The 21,174-nt window shown below is 40.4% G+C and overlaps 1 long non-coding RNA gene across 1 annotated transcript in view; it reads right to left on the reverse strand.

Moving 5' to 3' along the window:
• LOC310762011 overlaps positions 1 to 13,734 on the reverse strand; it is a 104,327-nt gene extending 90,593 nt beyond the window's left edge. Inside the window, exons 1-2 of the long non-coding RNA XR_014547775.1 lie at positions 13,476 to 13,734; positions 3,118 to 3,251 (exon numbers count right to left, since the gene is read on the reverse strand). This is a non-coding gene — a long non-coding RNA (uncharacterized lncRNA). The remainder of the gene's footprint in view (positions 1 to 3,117; positions 3,252 to 13,475) is intronic.
• Between the last annotated feature and the right edge of the window lie 7,440 nt (positions 13,735 to 21,174).

The raw sequence follows: 21,174 nt of genomic DNA on the forward strand, positions 1-21,174 counted from the left end.
GGTACAGTAACTATTAAAGCCCAAACAGCATTTTGCATGATTGCTCTGTACAAGGTGGCATTGTGACTGCATTTTACTGCGAAGGAAAACACAGTATCGTTATTAAATATGCCTTTTGCTTCTCGAAATACATTTCCACATAACTCCAGACATGGCACCTATACTAAAAACAAAACAAAAACCAACAGTTTTGCCTTTAAAAATATAATGTGACAAGTAGTTCTTATTGTTTCCCCTAATTCTCTGAAAAGCAATACCAGATGGAGCACAGATATGGTTAGTTACTTTTTCTTTACTTTTACACGTTACATCAGTGTTTCTGGTAAAGTTTTTATATTATAATCTCATTTTATAATGTATATAAAACAGAGAGAACAGTTATGACAACAGACAAAAAAAAAGCTGAAAAACAAAACTATAAATAGGCGCACAGAATGAGTAGTTGCACATGAGTTAAAATAACAAAGTCCAAGTAAAGGCTATCAGCTTTATCAGGTTATCAACTATAGTTCATGTTAAATCAGCCATGAATTATCAAAGGTTCATTATCAATTCCCTATCCCTAACTTTACATGGTTAAAAATCCAATTTGATCAGCTGTTCTACTCAATAACATTTGTATCTGGTCGTTCCAACATATTTGTGCTTATTTTTTAAAATAAGGAGGAGGAGGAGAAGCAGCAGCTACAGATCTGGGAGCAACATACACCTTTACATTTGGCTTTTAAAGAAGCTGCCAAGTATAAGATGGTGTGCCCCTGGGTAAATGCTATTTAAAGGCTACAGAGTTTGCTGCAGACGAAGCTGTCAGTATTAAAAAGAACAGTGCTCATCTCATCTCCCCAAGCACTAGCTGTGTACAGAGCTACTGAAGGGTTAAGAAAACATTGGGGCAGTGAAATCAAGAGGCGTGAGAAAGGGAAAGTGGTGATAGAGAAATAAACAGATGAGACATTTCATTGCAATTACCTCACAGTATTCTTTTTTAAAAGCAACACTTTACTCTTCCTGTGCTGTATTACACAGGATTCCCCATCTGATTTATTGCATTTGTATTTTCATTTCAGAAAATTACTCTTGGGAAATCTTATGCATAGTCAATATTATGCAAGTTCCCTTTCTCCTGCCATTTTGGTTTGTTCTGGAGGAAGTCAGCAGAGGCCACTCTTTCTTTAGAAATAGCCTTTTATTCTTTGATGTGAGTGTACTAAGAAAACATCCCAAGAGGTCACTTTGGTGTTTCTAACATTGCAGTTTGACTTCACCCCCAGAGGTGCACTCCATTGTCTCTCAAGACAGACAGAGGCCGGCAACAACAACTTTGGATTGAAAAAGAGGATGCCAAGAAAGATGGGGGACCAAGAAATGTTCAAAACTAAACCATGTGGCGGAAACCATGCAAGATACTTTTGTGCGCAAAAGACATGGGACTAAATTTAAGAGTTACAACAAAACACCTTAATGGTCCTTTTTTTACAGTTTGTTTTGTAGAGTTTTGTCCTGGGTGGATTTTGAAATACTTTGGGCTCATTCACACATAATGTTAAGCCAAACCACAGCTAAGCATGAACGAGCAAGAGTGCTGGTGCGCAGTGAGAAAACTGTGGCTGCTTTACTCCCCCACCTGCCCCCACCCTCAGATGCCCCCACACTACTAGAAATAGCCCAATGCTTTGAATTCATTGTGTCTGAATTCTGGTTCATGGTTTGTTTCTCCCAGATATCAGAAGTCAATCTGGGAAAAAAGAATATATTCTAAGACCTCATATGGTTCATAAACAGGATTCTCATTTATTTTCCCCAAACCCCTTCCCCTTTCAGAAGGAAAAGAAGTGGGCTCTACATGACTGCACCACAAAGTCCTTGCCACTGAACGAGAAGCACAGAGGGCTTCTGCACCTTCAATAGCTGTACAGAAGAAGCAGTTTTGACAAGCATAGCTTGTCTTAAAGAGAAAAGTTGTGCCTCCCAGCATTTCTCTCTTCTACATAATAGCAAGGTGTAGGAGCACTGTTTCACTTTCCTACTGGCCCCCTTAGAAGTATACCATCACAACAGCATGACTAATGCAATACACATAGCTGTTAAAATCAACACTAGATCTAGGTTATTCTTGTAGTAGTTATTATTATTAAGATTTATTTTTTCCCTTTTCCCTCCTTCATATTGAAGGCACTCTCTACTTTCCAGTTGTCATTCAGGATGCACAAAGTAAATATATCCCAAGGGAAATAGTAATAATAATAATAATTTTAGCAAAACAACATGCAGATGTCATGTTTGGGTTTAAAGAAAGAGTACAGTTAGTGAACAGTGCCATCTGCAGGCCACTTCTCTGAATCAATAAGTAACAGGCAAAAAACTCCACAATTTTCTATGTGTCACTATCTTATGTACCACCTTAGCCATTCTTCCTCAAAAGGAACTGCCAATTTGACCTCTCCTCCCGTCTCAGTGACAATGTAGTTAATGCCTTTGATGGGCAGAACAGGCTCTTTCCCAGTTTTAGTCATCTTGCATGTGCCCTTTGTATTACCTAAAATGTAATTGTACCGTTCTCCAAGATGAATTTCTTGCTCAATTCAAAGAACAGATATTATTTCATTTCTAGATGGATTATGTAAAACGGGGGGGGGGGGTGCATATACAGGTGAGAGACTAAAGTAACACCTGAAGAACTGAAAACATGGTTGAATATTCTACCAGTGAGTAATGGGCATCCTAGACTACTTCACAGAGTTGAGCTACTGAGCACTATTTCCCCACCTCATGATGTCTGGCAACCACAATATGGAAGCAAACAACTTGGAACATGTTTTTTGTTTTAATAAGCCCCACAAAGTAGCCATCTTCATACTTCCTGAAATCCATGTGCAATAAATGCACAGAAATAGAAAATGGAAACGGGGTCAATGATCCTACTCCAGTCCCCCACATGTTTTTAATCACTCTCCCCTTTCCACGCACAAAGCCTATACACATACAAAACTGCCCTTCTGCACACAAATTGAAAATAAATAATAATAAATAATCTAAATGCAATGTGCAAGTACAGAGCAAAATGAAAGTTGAAAGACAACACATAAATGCAATTCAGAGAGGGTGTGGTCTTCTTACCAGGCTAGATTCACAGTTGACTCCCTTGTCTCTCCCCCAGAGAAGGCTGATAGAAGCAAAAGGGAAATGCTGCAGAGGATCAGGCGTTTAGCTTCCAGTGCTGGTCTTACTGGGCTCCAAGCAGCCACAACAGCCTGGGTTAAATATATATGGGAGGAAAAATATGAATCCCTGTGGCCTCGGTGCCTAGATTAGAAACACAGGGCTAAACTCAACTCTCCAGCTGGAGAGAGCCCCCAGTAGCAGAGTTTAAATTCACAAAGTCAAGCAGCACAGTGAAGCATTAGGAATGTAGGCTGTTAAACCTTTTGCATGGTTCACTAACCATCAACTGTAAACAAGGCTTGTTCTTGGTTTACAACTCATAATTTGTCTGGGGAAACTAAACCACAAGTGCATGTTGAGCCATGGCTTCGCTCAGCAAAGCAACCAGCGAAAAACAAATCAGCCACAATCCCCTCACCAGAAGCCTGCATTATCATCAGAGGCGCCAACTTGCAAGAGGAGTTTGGGATGGAGCCGATCATAATGTAATGAACACATCGGGAGGAGCCAGGGCAGAGTCAAATGCAGCAACAGGGTGGTTTCAATGCGGCTGTTGCCACCACTGACCAGGCCCTTGGCCTCCTCCACCTCCTGATTATCTCAGACATTAGGGAGCCCCAGCCCTCTCCCCTCCCAAAATATTGCGGGAGCCAAAAGGGCTCAGCCCCTAGGAGTTGGCACCCAATTCTCACTAAGCTGCTGACACAAGGAGCCAACAGTGTTTATTCTGGCACAATAACATTTTGCTTAGCTCTGCAGCTTAAACAACTTGTTTCCCTGCCCACTGTTTGCTGCCCTCCCCTAAATAAAGTAAGAGCAAATCAATAAAAATACTTAACCAACTGAGGTTCTGCCCACCCCCCACCCCCCGCCAACACGAAGCTTGGCTACGCCCATGGGTGTTTGGACCCATAACCAGCTTTTTTAACTGCTTTTATTTTAATGAAACTGTTTGGCTTATGTGTTAATTGTTTTGTATTGTTGTATCATTTCATGTTGCTAGGTGCCCTGTTATCTCTTCTGGGAAGAAAGGAGGAATAAAACAATAAATAAATACTGCTGGGTTGCAACATTGTTGTCTGAATCACCCCAGAGACCAGCAAATTAGGAAATATTAAAGAAACATACAAAATCATATGTAGGGGGGTCCATTAGTTATTATTTTTAATCCCAATATGTTTACCAACAGAACTTTTCAAGGGTAGTTTTTTTGCAGATAATATACATTCTGTTCACATAGTGTGTATTCATCCATAGTGCTGATGAATTATTCTCAGACACATGAGAGCAATTTAAAGCACAACCTTGGTATATATGATGGTTGTAATCCTCTGCATTTCACTTCCGATTGAAATTTACCCTTTTCTCTTTCTAGTGTCAATTGTAGCTTAATTAAATTATAACAGATTTAAAAACCTAATAATTTTAAATAGGAGTCAAGAAACATATCGCATCTAACCTTAAATATAACTTTTTTGTATTCATTTCCAAAAGAAAACGAAAACAAACATATTAGGTCATGGCAGATGAAGTGAAATGTTACTTGAGGGCAAGTTTCCAGCATGGTTAATGCTGGCCATAATAGTAGTGGAAGTCCCTTTTCAACTGTGCTCCAGCATCGCTGGCTGAAGGCAATTTCCTTCCTCCTACAGTTACAAAAATGAACTTGTGCAAATGCTGGGAACATGAAAGAGGAAAGGGATGTTATAAAGAGTCAGGAATGGACACAGCAGAGACAGAGGTAGAAAATAACCCTGGGATAAGAATAAGATAGAAGAAGCATAAGGAATCCATATTTCTGTCTGGGAATATGAGGCAATCCAAGGAGGGCATGGGGAACACGTGAGTCAAACGAAACTAGATGTGGCACAACATGAATAATAAGTGAGCGACTGGGTGAAATACGTTGCTATTGTTTAGTCATTTCCGACTCTTCATGACCCCATGGACCAGAGCACTCTAGGCACTCCTGTCTTCCACTGCCTCCCGCAGTTTGGTCAAACACTTGTTAGTAGATTTGAGAACACTGTCCAACCATCTCATCCTCTGCCGTCCCCTTCTCCTTGTGCCCTTAATATTTCCCAGCATCAGGGTCTTTTCCAGGGAGTCTTCTCTTCTCATGAGGTGGCCAAAGTACTGGAGCCTCAGCTTCAGGATCTGTCCTTCCAGTGAGCACTCAGGGCTGATTTCTTTAAGAATGGATAGGTTTGATCTTCTTGCAGTCCATGGGACTCTCAAGAGTCTCCTCCAGCACCATAATTCAAAAGTATCAATACAAGCCCCCCAAAAATAGAAAGTGCGGAAATGACTCATTTGGTCAGAGATATAGGATTTAAATAGCTGGAATGTTATTAGGGAGATGAAGTAGGAAGATGGATGAAAAAGTACTCCTCACAGTGGAGTAAAGAGAAAGCAGTACAGTGGTACCTCAGGTTAAGTACTTAATTCGTTCCGGAGGTCTGTTCTTAACCTGAAACTGTTCTTAACCTGAAACTGTTCTTAACCTGAAGCACCACTTTAGCTAATGGGGCCTCCTACTGCTGCTGCGCTGCCAGAGCACGATTTCTGTTCTTATCCTGAAGCAAAGTTCTTAACCTGAAGCACTATTACTGGGTTAGCGGAGTCTGTAACCTGAAGCGTATGTAACCCGAGGTACCACTGTACATAACACATTTCCAGGTCTGGATGACATGACCCACTAAAAAGACATCAGAACTTAAGAAGAACCCTGCTAGTTCTGACGAAGGCCTCTCTGGCCCACCAATCTCTTCTCACAATGGTCAACTGGATTACAGGAAATCCACAAGCAGGACATGAGCACAATAGTACACTAAGGCTGTGCAATAAATCGCCATATTGATGAATACCGGTATTGAAATAACATCGTGATTGACAAGGCAATATACAAGTGAACAAAAGGTGAAGACTTCGGGGGTAGCTCAGGTGAACAATACTTTGCAGATACTTTTTACTGTGTTGAAAAGTATTTGCTATTCCAAAACCTTCCAACATTCAGCTTATTTTGATGACCCTAAGTTCTAGTAAGGTGAGACAATTCTTTATCCCTATTCATTTTCAACACACCATGCATTATTTTATACATCTCTATCATGACACTTCCCTCCTGTTTTTTTCTAAACTAAGAAAACTGAAAACATTGTAGCTTTCCACATAGGGGAGTTGCTCTGGCCCCTTGATCATTTTGGCTGTGCTTTTTATGTACCTTTTTCAACTCTACAATATCCTTTTTCAGGTGCAGCAACCAGAACTGTACATAGTATTCCAAATGTGGACACACCATAAATTTGTATAAAGGCATTAGAATATTGGCATTTTTCATTTTATTTTTATGATTCCCAACATGGATTCCACTACAGCTTCCACACACTGGGTTAACACTTTGTTCAAGCTAACCGCTGTGACCCAAATTTTTCTTTCCTTGTCAGTAACCTCCCAGTTCCAGTTACTGGTGTTCAGAGGCATGCTACCTCTGATACCTAGTCAGCATGGCTAATAACCATTGATAGCCTTATCCTCCATAAATTTGTTTAAATCCCTTTTAAAGCCATACAAATTGATGGACATTACTATATCTTGTTGTTTAACAGTGTGCTGTGTGACTATTTCCTTTTGTCTGTCCTGAATCTTTCAACATTCAGCTTTATTGGGTGACATGCGGAGTAATACTTCTGGAGCTTCTACCACCCTGAACAATTTGATGTCATCAGCACATTTGGCCACTTCACTGTTCACCCCTAACTTTAGATCATTTTTTAATTAGTTAAAAGGCACAGATCCCAATACAGACCCTACTTCTTAGAACACTGTGAGAATTGCCTATTTGTTCCTACTGTCTGCTGCCAGCTTGTTAACCAAGTGAGAGCTGGACCATAAAGAAGGCTGATCGCTGAAGAATTGATACTTTTGAATTATGGTGCTGGAGGAGACTCTTGAGAGTCCCATGGAAATGAAAAAAGATCAAACCTATCCATTCTTAAGGAAATCAGCCCTGAGTGCTCACTGGAAGAACAGATCCAGAAGCTGAGGATTCAATACTTTGGCCACCTCATGAGAAGAGAAAACTCCCTGGAAAAGACCCTGATGTTGGGAAAGATGGAGGGCACAAGGAGAAGGGGACAACAGAGGACGAGATGGTTGGACAGTGTTCGCGAAGCTACGAGCATGAGTTTGACCAAACTGCGGGAGGCAGTGGAAGACAGGAGTGCCTGGCGTGCTCTGGTCCATGGGGTCACGAAGAGTCAGACACGACTAAATGACTAAACAACAACAACAACATGAAGACCTGTCCTCTTATCCCATGACTGCTACGTTTACTCAGTAGCCTTCAGTGAGGAACTTCTATCAAAAACTATTTGAAAGCCCAGTACATAATGTGTCCTGGATCACCTCCAACTATACTCTCAAAGAACTCTGAAAGGTTAGACAGGACTTACCTTTGCAGAAGCATGCTGCAAACCACAAATAGTTGGAGCCGCCCACAGGAAACTGTATCTGTAAACCACAAAGCCTTTTATTTACAAAGCCTTTCATTGTACTCTTGAGTTTCACAAATCTAGCTTCGTTTCCCCCATCAGATATAAACAAAAGCAAAAGCAAAAGAAGCGAATAAAGTATTGTTCCTATTGAGATGGTAGAATTAGAGAATCTACTATTTCCTTGTCAGTGTGCCCTCCAACTGGACTTCCTAGCATGCCAAACACTCAATGGCTAAAGAATCAAACCGCTGCCCTGTCTGCTTAATTGTCCAGCTTTAGCCAGGCAAGAATCTTTATGTAGCTGGTTTTTCACAACGTAAACTGCCCAGCTAATTCAGCAGAAGGCTACCAAGCAACAGCGGGGGCTTCACTGAATAGCACAGTAAGAAACCCATTGAAAGTGCCCTTTGCTATTGACTACATATGCCCTTTCCTGTAGGTGGCTCCAAAGTAGTAGCTTCAGGAGCATATTGAAGAGGCAGTGAGTTTCAAGATAGCACTAAGGGACACTTTGGTAAGAGCCCTTCATTAATGAGTTCACATGGAGCAGATGCCGTTTACAAAGTCTCGACTAAAATGAAGGCCTTGAACTGCCTGAGACACTTTCTCTGAAGAGTCAGTGCAGGGAGGATGATCGCTTCAGAGTGTTACTAGTTCTCAAACACTGAGAAATAAGCATAGATCTATCACTTAGTGGGGAATGTGCTATAAAAGCATGAATGGGGGGAGGGGACGTGTTGCATCTTTCTCATAAGTGAAAAACCGAGAGGCTTGAACCACAACTGGAAGACAAAGATTTAAAGAGACCCAAAGGAAATTCATCCCCTTCATACCGACAGTGGATCACATTGAATATTGCTGGTGTTAACACACCCCAAAAGCACCCTGGGCTGTTTTTTCAAAACCTCTAGGATTAACCACTGTTGGGGGTTCTAAATGGACCACTGTCTCTACCATGAGCTTAAAACACATTCAAAGCACTGTTTTACCTTCAAAGAATGTTTTGTTAATAGTTGTGGGGGATTGTAGCTCTGTTAAGGGAACACACAGAACCCAGAATTCTCTGAGGGAAATATTGTGCTTCGAATGTACTTTGAAAGGTATAGTGGGTACTCAGCCATAATTCTCGAGCCTGTAGTTACATCAGTGACTTTGGGTGAGATTCTGCTGGATTTCAGATCTATCTAGCCCATCTAGCCCAGCCAGATGGGCAGGGTATAAATAATAAATTTATTATTATTATTATTATTATTATTATTATTATTATTATTATTATTATTTCTTATCATGCTGGATAAAGGAAACTAATAGATGAATGACAAGCCATGAAAATGGGAGGTTCTGTATGGTGGTAATTCACCATGTAGAGTGGTTCCAGTGTGAATGAATTTAAAGCAGTAATTCACCACATATTAGCCTTGTCATATGACTCAGACATATGTCCTGCAACCTGCAGAGGTATCTTAGCAATGACCAGAGGAAGGTCCTTTTCAGTAGAGGTGTCCTTCCCAAGAAACCACCGCTCCTCTAAATTGAGGCAAGCACATAAAGTAACGTAATTTCAGCACTTGATGAGAAACCCTTTATATCTTGGAGGCCTTTGCTAGCCATTAATACTAGTTAGATTCTACTAGTGACCTGCCAATGACAAGGTAGATGCTATTTTATTATGAATTTTATTGCATTTTTAGTTTAATTTTGATGTATGAAGGAGTATATAAATATTGCACGATATAAAATAAATATGTCTGTCTGCAGTTCGTGTGATTAGCATGAAAATCATTTTTCTAAGGAACTGTTACAAGCACACCAATATATTAAATCTAATCTGTTCAGATTTATATAGAAGAAAAAATGTTCTCATTGGACTTGTGGTAGAGCAAGAGGAATATATTCATATTTCCCCCCTCAATTGTCCAGCTAGAATCCTGGCCTTCAAAATATTACAAGTATTTCTTACATGCCATTTTTAAAAATAGTGTGATTTTTTTTTAATCCCTCTTCCCTTAAACCTCAGGTGAAAGTGCTTAATAATTGCAAATCTCGGATGGAAGAGAAACACTGTGTATTCAAGTGAGGCTTTGATGAGGTGTTAATGAAATACCACACCAAGAAACAAAATAAAAAGTTAAGCTCCCTTGCGTCTGATTCTGCTCCTAGAGCAGGTGCCACATTCTTACTGGTTTGATACCCGACATCAAAGTGCCATTGAGACTCCCTCCAGAGGGTAATGCTTCTGCTTGAGCCGATATGCTTAATAAGGCGTAACTAATTTCTTTCATGCCTTTTGATAACAGCAAACATGTATTCTCCAATTAAATATGCTTAGCTTATTATAGAAGCTTGCATTGCAATCTGGGTGCTGAGCACCTCCATTTGAGTACCCCACCCCCACTGTAATGGAGCCCCATGTTTTGTCCCCATGGTGGCAGCATCAAGATGGGAAGCTGGTGGAGTTGCCAGCTGCTACTGTACCTTAGACTCAGCCAGGTGCTTTGCTAGTTCTTGGGAAAGAGATTGATGAGAAAGCACTTGACATCTGCATCTGGGCTGGAAAACCAAGTCCCAGCCATGCTGTGTGAAACATGACTTACCTCTCAGCTGAATACTAGGAAGAAAGAACGTATGCAGCCTGCTCTGCAGCAACTGCAATGGCCATCTATTAGGCAATTCTAGTTTGTGAGCCTTACCTTTAAATCTCTTAATGGCCTAGCAGCACTTTAGGCACTATCTTTGCCTTACAGGACCAGCCCCAGATATGGTGACTGAGGTGAAGGACAAGATGGCAGCCCCTCCCAATTTCACTGCTAGAAGCCAGTTGGAATGCTAATTTTATCTTCCTAAAACACTGGTGATGCAATAGCTTCCTCCATCACACCTGAAACAGCAGGCCAGATTAGCAGCCCAGGAGAAACCACTCAGCAACAGAAGGGAATGGCTGAGAGGCTCAGGATGAACACCTGAGGCTACTGCTGCTTCTGAGAATCTGATGCCTAAGCTGGTTGCTTCAGCATTCTGGCCCTGCTGCCTTGGATTCCTCTCCCACGATGCCAGCCCAGAACGGGGTGGTTCAGACCATACCTGGAATACTGTATCCAGTTCTGGGTGCCACAATTTAAGAAGGATATGGACAAGCTGGATTGGATGTGTGCAGAGGAGGACAACCCAGATTATCAAGGGTCTAGAAGCCAAGCCTTATGAGGAATGGTTGAGGGAGCTGAGTACATCTAGCCTGGGGAAGAGGAGACAGATTCGATGGTTGGACAGTGTCTCAAAGCTACTAACATGAGTTTGACCAAACTCCAGGAGGCAGTGGAAGACAGGATTGCCTGGCATGCTCTGGTCCATGGGGTCATGAAGAGTCGGACACGACTAAATGACTAAACAACAACAATCATATCATAAGGGCTGTCACATGGACAAGCTTGTTTTCTCCTGCCCTGGAGGGTAGGTCTCGAACCAATGGCTTCAAGGTACAAGAAAGGAAATTCCAACTAAACAGGGAGCAGACACCTTGGGAGATTATGGACTCTCCTTCATTGGAGGCTTTTAAGCAGAGGTTGGATGGCCATCTGTCATGGATGCTTTGGTTGAGATCCCTGCATTGCAGGGTTGCTTCCAACTCTACAGCTCTATGGTTCTATGAGTTGTCAGTAGGCAAATGACTGCAATTTTATCTCTTTTCTCCCTCTCCATTGCAAATATGCTTGAAATAAAAGCTTGAGCTCTTTGTGAAGGAAAAGGTCTAGAATAATTATAGTATTTAACTTCAGATATAAAGTGTCTACTTTGAGAATGCAGCAAACAAAAGAGATTAGCTGTTCTCATTGAGGATTCTTCTCTGAATGCTAATTTCCACTTGAACTGATGCTATAAAGGTGCTGGACTGTTTTTAAAAAAAAAAAAATTAACAAGAATTAACTTGAAAAGCCTCATTCATATCAACTTTTTGTATTAAAAGAAAATATATCAAGAAGGAATGCCTAAGGATTATCAATCAGACAATCATATATATATATTGTAAGTGACTGATAAAACAGATCTGTCATTAAGATAAAGCAATTAGAGAATTAACTACCCATCATATCACTTCACCTTTCTGTCTGACAGTTCAGGAATCATTGCATCTTCTTTTTTTACATGTTTTTTGTAGTTTTTCCTGATGAAGAGCATTGTCTCAATGCATTGGGATTTCAATGCTTTGTGAATAAATGATTAATTAGATATGCCCATAACTAGATTCCCACCCCCCACCCCCATCTACTGTTTTCAGATAGCAGTTTTTAAACCTTTTTAATCTACCAAATATAAGTAAAGGAAAGTCATGGGATTCACCTAGCTGAACTAGAGCAAGTTAAAGTTTTCCTAATAGTGAACATTTGCAGAGAATCTAGCAATTAGAAGGCAAAAAAAAAAAAAAATCTTCAGAGCTATGCTCTATACATATCCCAGATGTTTCAGATAAGACTAAATAATAGTTTGATTCTAAAGTTGTTTTATAATTTTTCTGTGTTTAAATCAACTAAAATACTTTGTCTCAGAACAGCCCAAACATAGTGTGCCAAACAGCGCAGTTGGTAGAGCATGGGACTCTTAATCTCGGGGTCATGGGTTTGAGCGAAAGGTTCCTGCATTGCAAGGGGTTGGACTAGATGACCCTCATGGTCCCTTCCAACTCCACAATTCTACGATAGTATGAATACAAATATTACACCATGATAATGAAACTCAGTGCCAGGCACTCCATGATATTCTATAAGTGGAAGGAAATGAGATCGGGATCTACCAGTAGGTCTCTGAGTAATTTGCAGTAGATTGGCAAAGATTTGGCAGCCCCACACAATTTGCAATGCACAAATACACACAGTGTCAGTTCTCACTTTCTCAATTGTAATTAAAGGATTGCCACAGAAGCTTCTACAATTATGCATATAGTTTCAGGCACTGCTTTTTTCTAAAAAAAATGTTTAGGGGTGCTCTCATTTTCCTACTCATATTGAAATACTGCCCCTCAATTTGGCAGAACGTAGATTCACAAAATGTTGAGGGGTATGTGTACCCCTGCGCCCCCCCCAAAAAGCACTGATTCCAGGGTAATCTGTGCCTGTAAATATCAAGGACTGGGGAACCATAGTGGGAATGGGCATAGCCAGGATTTGGGGGGGGCAGAGCCGATGTGATTGGTCAGTTAAGTATTTCTACTGATTTACTTGATCTGGGGGGTAGCTGCCCCCCCTTGGCTACGCCCATGGAAACACATCCTGCTATAGGGTTTCCCATAGGCTTTTGACTGGCTGTTATGGGAAACAAAATGCTGGACTAGTTGGGCCTTTGGTCTGACCCAGTGGGCCTCTTCTTCCCTTGTGTTAAAATTATTTTCTGAGCAAGCTGAGGTTTCAACTTGGGTGGGTGCTCTTTTATCTGGAGGGTGGGGTTGTTTTAAATTGTTGTAAAATATCATATACTCATTAGGATTTTTGTATTTGTGGGCTGGAGTATTGTTTACGGGCTTTCGTTGAGGAACATATAGTTTGTTAGTGTGTATACACATAAGCATTGTTACTTGTTTTTGTTTATTTTTATTATGTATTTTGTGCTTCGTATATTGCAACTTTTGTGTTGTGAACCACCCTGAGACCTACAGGTGTGGGTGGTAGACAAACTGAATACATAATAAAAAATAAAATAATAATCTTACGTTTTCACTTGATGGTACAGCTGGATTATACACTCCCCTCAGCTGCAAAAAGCTCTTAGTACAGTAAACTCAGCTGCAATATGCCCCCCATTCAATTATAGTTAAAAGTGAATACTCACAATCCCAGCTCCCTCGGAGACGTCTGTACCAAAAATGCAGAACAGGGAGGCAAAAACAAACAAGTTGTTCAGGCTTTGCCAAGGACTTTTCCCATAACCGAACCTGCTCTGCTCCGCTTAGCACAACCTCCGACAGTGAATCAACGTGTGGAACTAAAGGGAGAGAGTCGAGAAATCAGACGGGAGGAGGAAGTGCGTGACACACAAACAGGAAAGACACAGAAGGGCAAGAGAAAGCTTGTTTATCTGGCAGAAATAAAAGATTTTGCTGACTCTAGACACTTCAGTAATAGCAAACTGTTTTTAAAAGGAATACCAGCAATGAAAGAAGGGGGTGGGCTTCTTGCTACTGAGTGTTGAACTTGTTTGTAGCAGCCTGCTTATAGGAGTTGCTTACACATCTTGTGATTCTCTCCAAGTAGCTCATTGTGGAAATAGAACAACATGAAGGGCTAGTAGCGTCTGAACTACACAACACAGCCACAATTAAGTGTTTGACTGTTGCAGCCTGCTGCAATTTCTGTTGGCCCATGATTCCCCGATCCCAGAACCTAGGGACTAATTTCACCCTTACCAAGCTACAGTTCCCAACAAACTACAGTTCCCATGATTCTTTGAGAAAAGTCATGTGCTTTAACAGTTCTTTGGGTGTACTATATATATATATATATATATATATATATATATATATATATACACACCGGTATATGGGTGTTATGTACTGAGTTGAATAGGATCCAAACTGCAGCAGTCTGATTGGTCCTAGAACAATAGGATCCAAAAGGCAGCAGTCTGATTGGTCCTAGAACAATACAGCAGTATGATTGGTTGGCAGGAACCACCCAATCATGCTCCAGATAGAAGTGAATCCACAACCTGATTGGCTTACAGTAGAATTCCGGAATTAGCCAATCATGTGCAGCCCATTGTGTAAATAATGTATATAAAGCAGATACTTTGAGGGGACATTCATTCATTCCTCCTCACCACTATGAGCTGAATAAAGAGCGTGAAATCACTTTGCGACTCTGAGTATATTTCAATGTGGAGAGAGAGAGAGAGAGAGAGAGAGAGAGAGAGAGAGAGAGAGTTAGTTAGTGGCAGCTGTGGGTCCCTTTTAACACCTAGTTAGGCCAGCAATTTGAAGAAATACCTGTGGAGCTCTTTGCAGTTTGCTTAGGATTTATTTGCAGTACTGCAGGAGTTACACTTTTTTCTTCTAAATAAATCTTTTCTTTTTATTTGTCCCTTGGTTTTTGAAAAGCATTTGTGATCCAGGAGCCTGAAGTCCACTTGACACACATTGCAGAAGAGGATTGAATGTTGTGTCAGAAAACAGCATGAATTAAATAGGAGGTGCATTCATACATCTTTTTTTTCTGTTTAAATTCCCTAGGAATGCATACTTATTGGAGAAAGCACATAATACAGTAAAATGCTGTAGACACGAGCAACAATGCAAAAGAAGATCAGTTGCTAATATGTACTAGTGACTAGTACTAGTTGCTCATAAATACTTTCCATATCACTGTCATTTGATTACACAAACAAAATTCCACCTTGCCCTAATCATCATGCCTCCTATTTAGTAAAGTGTACTGGGCATCAGAATGGGATGGGGTAGCAGAAAGAATGAACCCTGCAGTATGCTGGAGAATCATTATTATTATTAAATATATAATAAACTTGCTTGTGTGTTGCATGTGAGTGCAGATGTAGCTTGTCACTGTCAACACTGCATTGCTTTTGTCAGGAGCTGCTGGGGTCTGTGGACAGCAGTCCCATGTCATAAACCACTAAGTTCTGTGACCTGGTGAAGGACAGATAATAAATGTAATAATAATAGTAGCAGCAACAACAACTTCAGGTGGGAGCTTCTCAAGTCCTGGACTGACCCTGTCCACACCAGTTGGCCACTGGTTCCTCCTAGACTAGAAGTAGTACAAGAGGATTGCAGTTAATCCTTCCTTGAGCGACAAAGTTGTCCTCCGATGTGTTCCTTGGTTGCTTTTCAGGCCTAACTTCTGGCTTGCTCCTGCTTCCTGGTTTGTCCTTTGGTTCTTAGTTCCTCTTCATTCCTGACTACTGGCTTGTCCCAGGGCTCCCAGTTCCCAGCTCATCTCAAACCTGCTACACATCGCTCAGCTCTGACAGCTGCTACCAAAGTGCTTAGGTTCAGGGGGCCCTCTGTGTTCTTATTTATTATTTAATTAATAAAGACACAGTATTGTAAGGTAGCGGGGGGGGGGCGTGTTTATGAGCTCCATTCAGCTTTATGGTGCTTTTGTCTCAGACACACAAACAACAGCCAAATTATGTGTGTACCAGGATGTGCCTCTACATATACTTTGTGGCATGAAGATTTATTCTCCAGGAGTTTGGCAGAACTCAAAATCTCACTTGGATGAATTAATGTTAAAAAACCGTGTAAGAAAGAGTTTGTTTACCTTGCTGTTTATTTTTAAGATTTGTCATGTTCTGTAAGGACAGTACCTGGTAGCTATTCTCATAACTAATCCATTTTATATTTTACTTCCATATGAATTTTTATAATAGGGTAATGTGTAATCTACAGTGTAATTTTTCTGCAGCAAATATATTTCTCCAATTATCACCTAATGCTTTGGGTGGCATGTTAAATGTAAGCATTTTTCACATGAGGTTTCTTGAAAAATGTTAAAACATTAACTGCAATACCAAGAAAATCCACTAGATGAAGTACTCCCATCCTCAGATGCACAGAATAATTGGTGCAGTTGTATTCATGTTTTAGTTACTATGTGGAGCTTCTTAGTTATATAGCTATTGTAAAATCACAGCAACACCTTGGGAATCATATTTGAAACTACATTCTTCTGCATTTAAGATATGTTAACCGATCTACATCTCATAGGTTTAACAGAAATCTGAAAGCCAATGAAAAAGCTTCCTGAACATATAAGCTACTTTGTTTATTTATTTTTAAGCAGATGGCAAGACACAAAAAGCCTTTCCTATAAAAATTACTCCCCTTTTTAACTATCTCAAATTTATTTACAGGAAAAAAATGTCAAGCTTCTACTGTGAATAACTTTGTGATTAGAAAAGGAGGACACTGGTATTATGTTAGTTTCAACCTTGACAGCCACTGTTTGGAAGAATGTACAACAGCTGTTTTCTAACAAAGGCTATAGAGGCTAGGATTGTTAAATAACATGTGAAGATGTTACCTTTAGCTTGAAAGGCCTAAAATGTACTCTGGAAACACTATTTAGAAATCAACATTTTTCAGTATACACCTAATAAAATGTGTCTGCCAAAGTATAGATGCTAAGAGTATGAAGACACAGTACCACAGTGGCCAAAGTATCGCCTCATGCCATCATCCAGTACCACCCTGGTAGACCCCGCCCCCTACTTACCAGATGTTGTGCAGAGGCTGGCAGCAATGGCAGGGATGGGTGGGGGTGCTGAAAGCAACATAGCACTAGCCACTCTGTATCTCAGTGTTGTGAAAAAAAGTTCCAAGTGGGGCAATTACTGCCACTGCCATCATAAGAGCGCTGCTGGATCAGGTCAAATGCTGGGCCGCATTCTGTTCTCACAGGCTGCAAGCATGTGAACCCCAGAGGGTTGGCCCAAGGGTTAGCCATCTCTCATGTATTGTATTGATCTTTATTACGGCCATTGGCCCATCACACGACAGTTTCCCATACCAACATAATCTACTTAAACCTCCAAATTTAAAACCGCCAAAACTTACAAACAGACAAGAACCAAAGCAAAACAAAAACAAAGGACCAACATCATACATTACAATAAATTTGTAACATAAACATCGCCCTCTGCTTATAAATTAGTAGAAGACATCCATGGTGATATCACCTAATTACAACCTAAAACATAGATCATAGTTTAAAGGGATTATCCGAGCCGCACAGGAGTCCGTTTCTCTTCTTTAGGGATAGGACGCTGATCAAGAATCTGGCAACCATGAGTGATCTTAGGGGGTCATCATCATTTAATAGATATCTCAGTTTGGCTTCATTCGTATCATCGGCAATTCCCTTTAGATATTGAGCAAGAAACTTGCTCCTGGCCGATGAGTGAAAAGCACAGTCAATAATTATGTGATGCAACGATTCCGGTGCCCCACAATTACAATCACATAAGAGCGATATCTGTCCATTGGAGAATCTATTTCTCAGCACGTTCAATGGGAAGGTGTTGAATCTTGCCTTTACAAAGGCATATCTATGAGCCGAAGAAGTCAAGGAATTCAAATAGTTTGGGAGCTTTAAGAGGGGTAATAAACCAAGGTTTAGAGGTGAGCCATCTCTCATGTATAGGACCTTTCCCACATTATTTGGTGGGAAATTAGAGGCCATAGCTTTCAGAATTTGAGTTCATGAGTCAGAAGGCAGTGTGGGAGACAGAAACTAGAAAGAATTGAAAAGGAGCCAGAATGAATCAGAAGGAAGCAGGGTTTACTTATCAGATATCCCAGGCATTTCTGTTTTGACATTTCAGAACTGATGCAAATTTGTCCTTGGGCTGGGTTATTTTTCCAAATCTATGTCATCCTTTTACACAATTAGTTTTATGGGATGCTTTATATGTAGTTTGGAATTATACATGAAGGCTGCAATCTTAAACATACTTACCTAGAAATAAATTCCATTGAATTCAGTGGACTTGCTTCTGAGTATACATGCCTAGCACTGGGTTGCACTGGTAGTATTTCTGGGTGAGTTAGCAGTTTGTACAATCTGGCATTTTTAATAACACATCATTTGAAGAAGTTCCCTGGACTTTCTCTAATTATTATTTACAAGTAGCATCTGGTCTGATTGTCGTGTTTTAAAAAATCAACTGGAGTTTATTTGAAACTGCTAGCAATTTATGAACGTGCTTACCTAGTGCATGTCACCGAATGAAGTCTGTCTGTGTGTGGTAAATTGGTCTAAGTTATGTCCACTTGGCTTTTATGGGCAGAAGCAGGATCAGTCTGAGGGATGTAGGGATGGCATGGTGGTCTACCAGGATTCTATTGCCCTAACCAGTCCATTCACCTTGTGCCATGTTGTGAGTGTGGTTTTCTGAAATTACAGTAGGTGTTTAGAACAGGATAGGGATTCTGTTAGCATAGCATCTGTCCCATTTTTCAACAGTCTCCATGCATGAGGTAGCTTAGTGGTTTGGGGAGGGGGGTGTTGGAGTTCACCCAAGCTAGTTGTCACATAATTTTCATAAGTAACAGCCTAACTACATGTGATGCTAAATGCATAGTTGGCAATCACATCGGTGGTTTTTGCTTATTTAATGAAGATGGAGCCAATTTTCATAAGGCTCCCAGCGTGCAGGGAAAGGAGTTACAGTGGTACCTCGGGTTAAGTACTTAATTCGTTCCGGAGGTCCGTTCTTAACCTGAAACTGTTCTTAACCTGAAGGACCACTTTAGCTAATGGGGCCTCCTGCTGCCGCCGTGCTGCCGGAGCACGATTTCTGTTCTCATCCTGAAACAAAGTTCTTAACCTGAGGTAATATTTCTGGGTTAGCGGAGTCTGTAACCTGAAGCATATGTAATCTGAAGCGTATGTAACCTGAGGTACCACTGTACTGTATATCCCTTCCAAGCCAAACAAATTAAATAAGTCAATGGGTGCTTTCCCCTCACCCACAACCCATAGCTAATTGCAGCATGGGTCAGGGGACTGCAACAAGGGAGGGAAGTGTTACTATTTTAAAAGACAAACTATGTGCTGCATTGCATTAATCTTGCTTTAGTAAGAATTAGATTTTAAAGTGAACTTTTGTTACAAGCTGCATGAATTTCTACTATTTGTTAGATTTGAGCGTATAGAGTGTATTTTATATTTAATAATGGTATTACTGTAGTGCATTGTATCTTTTCTACCAGAGCTTCATGAGACAATGGACTCAGCCCAGAGATAATTGAATTCATCTAGGGCCAAGATGAAAAGAACCACATGACGAGTGCCCTGTATCCATGGCAAGTTTGGGCTTGAGTTTCCTTAACAACAGCCTATGCGCGTGCACCCCAACTGCAATACCGTGATATATGGGCTCTGCCATTCAAAGGGAAAAAGGTAATATCCAAGCCCTTGAGCATACCTGTTTGGATTGCAGCCAACCGTACAGTGGCATCTGCACTGCAAGATGTTTATAGCACTAATGAGAAAAGTGTATATTGAATATCATGTCAATTTGCAGGGACCATATGCTGCATGTATGGTTCATAGCCCAGCATCAGGAACCATGAACACAACTCTGTTTGCTAGAGGCATAGAGCACTACCCTACTGTGTGCAGATTCCAGTTTCACAGAGTAGCCGACAGTACAAACCCATATATGTCTATTCCAGAGTAAGCTCAATATATTTCAGACTTCCAGATAAGTGCGTATAGGGTCCCAATCTGTGTGTAAGTCAGCTTATACTCATTAGTTTCTGTTATAGGACAGAGGTGAATGTGTCTCCCCATCTCCCCCTTTGTAACCCATCAATGCCAGGGTTATAATTCCTATTTATTGTATTATAAAATGTTGCATGCCACTTTCTTGCTGGAATGGTAAATTATAAGAGCAAGTTATCAACATATGCATATTAATTACAGTGTTCTATGTGCTAGCTGGGAGGAACTTTGTCCAGGTTTCAGGATGTCTAATTAACAGCAACATAATATGAGGCAGATGGGTCTTATCAACCTGGGAAAGTAGCCCATCTGCCTTGAGAGATGTATTTGGGAAAAGAAAAGGCTAAGGAGTAAACCCTACACAAATCCAGAGTTAGACCCTAACCCTAAATTTAATAAGAAAACATATGTTCATTACAGAAACATCTACCTAACCTTTGTGCATTTGTATGCAATTAAAAAAACTTTCATCAATGCCTGTCAAACTTGTGAGATATTTATCAGTCTTCCTCGTGCTCAATCACCCCGATCTCAAGCTGTCAGCAAACATTTTATTTCCCTGGTTGCATGTTACACACCCATGGCTGACGGAGAGCATTTGGTTTCAGGAGTCACATATTTTGCAGGTCTGCAGTACATATTCTAGTGGTTTTCTATTATCACACCTACACAAATGTACCTAGTTACAAAATTTAGTCATTTTACGTTCTCTTTCTTCCTTTCTGTTCCAAACAGAAACTTTAGTCCTTTTCTAAAACCACTCAGTAGATTTGGATGCAGAACAGAACAGCAATATGCAGCATGTATCTATGTGGTGTTAACAATATTGAAAATGACACTTGTCCATTAATGTAAGGTTTTAAATTTAATGTTGTGAATTTTCTTCACCCTGAGTGAAGAAGATGCACAACTTCTCAGCTCTCTCACTGTCCCATTATTTACAACAATAAATCATGTGACATAACTACAGCAGTATTTTTAATGCATTATTTGTTCCCTATCCATTAATTACTGCATCTAGCTTATAGTGACTTTACTCTGGTGTATTTATAGGAAGTACAAATGTAGTTTGGAAACCTGGAAAAAGGTTCACCAATTACCGGTATATGATCAAGTTTTGTGTTGGAAGGTGACTGCACCATGTAAACTGACATAGAATTAAGGAAATTTGTTTGCAAACAGAAACAGCATGTGATGTTTTTAAGACAAAATAAGAGAAGTGCATAAATATTCTAATCCTTGCAACAAAGATTCAACTTTTAGATTAACGCCACTGATTTCAAGGA

The sequence above is a fragment of the Podarcis filfolensis genome (assembly GCF_964270895.1).
Source record: "Podarcis filfolensis genome assembly, chromosome: 4".
Taxonomy (NCBI): Eukaryota; Metazoa; Chordata; class Lepidosauria; order Squamata; family Lacertidae; genus Podarcis; species Podarcis filfolensis.